Here is a 6,000-nt window from a genome sequence, read left to right on the forward strand (position 1 = left end):
CAGGAGGAGCAGGAGCAGCAGCAGCCGAGGGAACAGCAACCTTTCAGCGAGCCACTCGCAAACACGAAATCCGTCCCAGCCGGACTGTGGCCGGGGTCGGGGTCGGCTGAGCCGCTGCTGGAGGTCATTAAAATCATGATTAGCAGCCGGCAGCCACAGGTGCCATTAAACGCAACCAGTCAGGGCACAAAGCGGCGGGGACAAAAGCGCACGCACACACGCTCACTTGCGGGAGGGCAGGGGGGTGGTCATGAACAGCAACGAACAACGAGCAACAACAAATGAAATGGCCAAAAGCAAGTAAGCCAACAACTGACCGCAAACAGGCAAGAAAGTTATGAGCCAAGCGGCAAGAAAAGCCAAAGTTATTTCTTCTTAATGTTTTTCTTTCAATAATTCGCGCCCCCAGAGAGTGAAGTGAATGAAGGGCGGGGGGGTGGTAAATGGGGGCAATGGGGTCAAGGTCAGCCAACGAAAAGGGTTTGCATTGCGGGCTTTGGCAACGCTTTGCTTAAATTCAGTTTCGGTTTCTCGCATTGGTTTTGCTCGATTTTCCAGCTGCCTTTGCCACAGTTTTTGTGCTGCAGCTCTGCGTAAAGAGGAAAATATGCTTGCCAATTGGGTTTTCCCCTTTCGATAGTCCTGCATATTTCATTGGGTTCGTGTGCGCCGTATGGCTTAGCCGCAGGTCAAACATCAAATGCTTATATACAGGTATTTGTTGATTTTGTTTCTTGATTTTTCAACGGCTCTTGTTTTCGTTTTTGCTGTAGTTGTTGTTTTAGTTGTTGTTGTGTTACCTGTGGCAAAGCTTTAATAGGTAATAGCATTCGTACTTGAGAAGATAAACTAAGCTGTTTCGGCTAATAGGCTTACATTTCTTCTAGAATTTGTATGTTTGAAAAGTAAATACTAGGTGGGAATTGGGAGATATGCTTGGAGATGGCAGATGGCCGTGGGGAATATGATGGATATATGTTATTTATCTTCTATCTATTTCAGAAGCCTGAGATGTAAAGTTTTAATCTGAATTTTGACACCATTTCACAAATTGAAAATCCTGCACAATAATGACAAATGCGAGCTCATTCCCATTGTCACCTCTATATATATCCTTAAATATAACTCATATAATATTGAGTGAATACTATTCATCCATTTAATTCTTAAAGACATCTCAGTCTGAGGATTCTAGTCAAGTGGCATATCTTATACTTATGGAAGTATTTATGATAGGTGCTGAAAGTATTGAGAAATTAGTTCAGTTAGGCATTCAGGTATCATCACTTATTCGTCTGAATCGAAAGATTGTTTTTAAAATATTTTAGTTACGTCTTTCAGTTTTTTCCGCCCGAGCTTTATGTATGTCTGTGGTATAAATCTTTATCCGTCTTTATTTTTGTTTATCATTATTTATCTGTCTATCAATCAATCGATGAATCTATCTATCTGTCTAACCAGCTATCCATCCATCCATCGACCCAGCTCTTACTCTCTCTCTCTCTCTCCCTCTCTTAATCTATCGCTCTTTACTCTAAACTTTTACAGGGTATTCACCATGTATTATTTATTTAGCTGAATTTCTTTCGCTTTTGGCCAACAGAGTCGAGGATGCCGAAGGTCCTGCCAAGCAGTTTAACGCCACTTGGTTCATTAATGTTAATGACCATATTGATTTAAATGTGCGGCACGTGTGCCACTCGAACGTACATACATATATGAACTCCGTTATGGTACACTACGGTTCGGTTTAGTGCGATTCGATTTGGTTCGAATCAAATCGAATTTTGTGCCTTCATTCAGCTGGCGTGGCAATTGGATTTTGGCAGCTTACTTCGTCCTAATTGCAACGTAAACGTATTTTCAGCAAATGCATTAGAAATAATTTAAATGAGATCTCAGCTGGCGCAAAAATCGATGAAAATACTCGATTGCATCGGATGCAAATCTAACGGGGCACTAAACGGCAACACTGGGCAACATCCTGCCAACATCCTGCCATATGAATTGTGTCCTTTCGACACTTTTGCACACTTTTGCCCACATGACACGAAAAGCTACAGAGCAAAAACTTTTGAAGCGGCTGTGTGCGCCAATGGCAAGTCGAGTGCCTCGTTTCCCTCGCATGAATAATTGAGTGTATATAAATTAAATGTATATAAATATTAAATATTAAAAAAAAAGATAATATAACTATATTTTGTAGAAATTCCTAATATATATGTATGCAAAATTATTTAAAAAATATATATATTTATTTAAATATATTTTTATTTGAATTTTAAATCAGCATTCAATTGAATATTCGAAAATCACTTAAAATCATTAGAAACTAAAACCTATTCGAAAATATACTTTACGATTTTTAATAAATTTTTAAATTTTAATCAGCAGAAAAATGAATAAAAAAATCTTTTATATATATCTGCCAATTATGTACATACATAATATGCACATAGAAACCTCATATATATACAAAGCCATAAACTTAACTAAAAACATTCAACTTTGCTCTCGCATCATTTCACCATTTCATTACAGCAAAAAACATAAAAAGCTAAGGAGACTATTGAAAAAAAAAAAAAAAAAAAAATTATATTAAAAGTTGATGTTGCCCACCCATAGTTTGGTTAGCTAATGGAGCCGAAGGCAAAGCAGAGAAGCCCCTGAGGAAAAGTCAAGCAAATATTACTGCCAGGCAAGTTTTTAACTGAAGATTCTATTTTATTTTGCGTGAGCAAAAATAATATAATAAAAAAATAAAGAAAAACTCATAAGTTTTATTACTTGCTTCATGCATTTCAGACTCGTTTTCTTATGCGTCTTTTCAGTGGCACAACGCTGGCAGCTCGGGGGCTGCGAAAACCTCGTCAACTAGAGAGAGATTCTCTAAAAGTTGCAGCTTCCACGGCCAGCTGCAACGCAGTGCCAGATGAAGTGGATGTGGCAGCGACTGCGACTGCGACTGCGGCTGCGGCAGTGAATAAAAATTAATTGAAAAATTTGCTATTTTTTCATTAAGATCTGCTTAGCGAACAAATAAAATAATAAGCGTGGACTGTGTGTGCCATGCACTTGAAAGAGCCTTCAGCCAAGAGCTCTGAACTGTGGCTGCATTACGTTTATTTTCAAGCGAAACTTGAGTTAACATTTGAATAAATTACATTTCATAAATTTTAATAAAGTGACTTGGATTTTAAACAGTTAAGCTGAACGGAAATGCAGCTGAAAAAAATATATTTCATATACATATTGTATTATATATAAATATATACACTTATAGTATATATATACTTATAGTACAGTGTGCTGTATATATGCATTATTCTTAACCCTTAATAGTTTTACCCCAGCAGACAATAATTTATTTAATACAATTTCCTCTATATTCAATGCTCATTTTTTGTTAAGTATTGAGAATTTTTTCGTCTTGGAGCTGTTTTAATGCCTTTTGCCCATTTCCTGGTATGCAGCAAAGAATCTATAGCAGATTTGAGTCCAAAAATAAATCACTTATTTTGCTGCATTCGGCGTATTGCCCAGGCTCATTCTGCAGAAGCCTATGAAAGGCGGACTCTGTGCTAGGATATACTGCAAGTGAGCAGCTAAAGAGGATATCGAAGCAACAGCTGAACAAAGACGTAAATAAAACTGGGCTTTAAATGGTTTCGTGTGTCGTATAGCAAAAACTTTGCTGCACTATTAACGATGCATGATATTTATTGTAAAATAACGTCTCACTCACGCGTATGCAGACCACACACAGGCAGTAGCCTCTGCTTCCTCTTCTGGTTCCTTGTGTTGCTTCCTGCCGTGCATTGACTTAATTTCAAGCATAGTTTTTATTTTTAAAATATAATGTTCTTTAAATTCTATTTTTAATATTTTTTCACCAGAAGTTGTCACTTTAATTGAAACAATAACTATGTAGAAATAGAGCTCGAATCTAGCTGAGTTGTCTGAACCTTTTTTTTTTTCAATATATGTAGATATACCAGATATACCGAAGACAAATATATTGCACATATTTATTAAGACAAATATCTTTCCTAATCTGAATCTAATCTTTCCTAAATTTATATTTGAATTTCAGTTCTATTACTATATGAGTACGACCATATCAATACGACCGATATCTAAGGATATAGTTTATGCTGCCTGCCTGCATCGAGTTTCCATTGAGGCTTGTACGCAAAGCATTCATTTAGACATCTTTCTTTGTGCCCATAAAGCTGGTCAAAATTAACAAAAGTAAGTGAAGAAGAAGAAGCAGCAGATACAAGCCACATAGGTGGGGAGAAATGATTAAAAACAGGCGGCCGCACGTTCTTGCATATATTACATGAAGTCGCCTTTGCGCGCTATAAAAACTTTTGTTTTTATTAAAGTTTTTAATTGAATTAAGAAACCTTTCTAGGCGCGTGCCTCGGTGGAAAATTGAAAATGGAAAATGCCTGTCAAAAAGGCATTCTAATAATACATTTTTCACGAAATTAACTGAAAATCAAAAAACAAAAGCAGACAAAGAGACGTTAATTAAAAATAAATATTTGGCATTTGCTAATTAGTTTCTGCTGAATGTGAATTGTGTTGGCGATATTTGTATGGAATCTATGTGTGTGTGGTAGTCTTTGTATGGCTCTCTAACATAGCAGCGATAGTGGAGGTGCCAATGGCAAATTCCTTTCCGCTTTGAAGACAAAGCATAAAGAACTTTACCTGCCAGGTAATGTAGCAGCAGCCCACACCTCACTCCGGAAATAGTTGTCTAGAGATTTCATAAATAGCATTAGCTAAATATGATTGCGGTTAGACAAGGGCAAGGGCAGGGGCAGGGGCAGGGACAGACAGCGACAGCGATTGTCTGAGCTGCCAACAATTGCGACTGCTGTGGAAATTTTTGGAAAAATATTCGTAATAATTTACCTGTGAATAGCGTTTTCAGCTGCCCCTCGAATATTATGTGAAGCACTGCACTTTAACACCAAAGAAATACAAAAAAAAAGATCGAGTAAAATATTGTCTTGTTTTTGTTTTATTTTTTACAGATTTGAATAAATTCGTTTTTTCTTCTTCTAGCAATTGTTCGAAAGATTTAAACAAAAATAAACATTTTGAAAACATTTATTTTTGTCTAGTTTTTTTGATGTGCCGCATTTGTGGGGGGCCGCAAAAAAAAAAAAAAAAAAAAAAAAAAAAAGCATAAATTGAAAGGAATTTTTGACTACGCACTTTGTTAGAAAAAACTATGTGTTACTTTGTTAGAAAAACTATTTATGTGTTTCTTTTATTTTTTATTTATGCTTTTTTGTTCGTTTGGCTTTTGGTTTATTTGTTTAATGTTAATGCCGAGTGGGAGAAACGCCTTTTACGCTGAGCAGCTCGCTCCTGGCTGTCCGTTCGCCTTTAAACACCCGAAACGACTGAATCAAAACAAACAAATTTCGTTGGTTATATTCGAAACGGTTTTCTAGGCGACGATTTTGGTTGTGGCTGCTGCTGCTGCTGCTGCTGCTTCTACTGCTAGTGCTGCCTCTGCTGCCTCTGCTGCTGCTGCTGCTGTTGCCGCTTTCGCTGTTTTTAGCGCCTATGCTGCTGCTGCTGCTGCTGTTCCCAGCAGGCTAGCACTGTTTTATCCGCAACTGCTGCTTTATCCGCTTATCCGAAACGTTGGCGTTATCCGTGCGTCTGCGCATTCCCATTTGTTTACATCGCCCCTGCAGCCGACGCGGTTTGCATAGCTAGTATTACTGTTACTGCTGCTGTTGTTGTTGCTGTTGCTGTTGTTGTTGCTGCTGCTATTTGCTTTTCATCATATGAGCAGTGGGAACGGCGCTTTGTTGTCCACTTGGCCTCTTGCATTGTTGGTCCGCGCTCAGCTGTTGCTGTATTCGACCCGGTTGCTTTGGGTGTTTGACACTTTAGCGCAACACTCACGAAATATTCATTCACTCACTCACACACTCACACTCTCACTCGCTCGCTCGCTAGCTGGCTACC

At 38.0% G+C, this 6,000-nt stretch overlaps 1 protein-coding gene across 1 annotated transcript in view; it reads right to left on the reverse strand.

The window, feature by feature from the left end:
* SPR (G protein-coupled sex peptide receptor) overlaps positions 1 to 5,530 on the reverse strand; it is an 88,461-nt gene extending 82,931 nt beyond the window's left edge. Inside the window, exon 1 of the mRNA XM_089473456.1 lies at positions 4,927 to 5,530. The gene's annotated coding sequence lies outside the window, so the exon portion shown is untranslated. The remainder of the gene's footprint in view (positions 1 to 4,926) is intronic.
* Positions 5,531 to 6,000: the final 470 nt, after the last annotated feature.

This window comes from Drosophila arizonae, chromosome X (assembly GCF_054131065.1).
Source record: "Drosophila arizonae isolate 15081-1271.41 chromosome X, UAZ_ARI_1.0, whole genome shotgun sequence".
Taxonomy (NCBI): domain Eukaryota; kingdom Metazoa; phylum Arthropoda; class Insecta; order Diptera; family Drosophilidae; genus Drosophila; species Drosophila arizonae.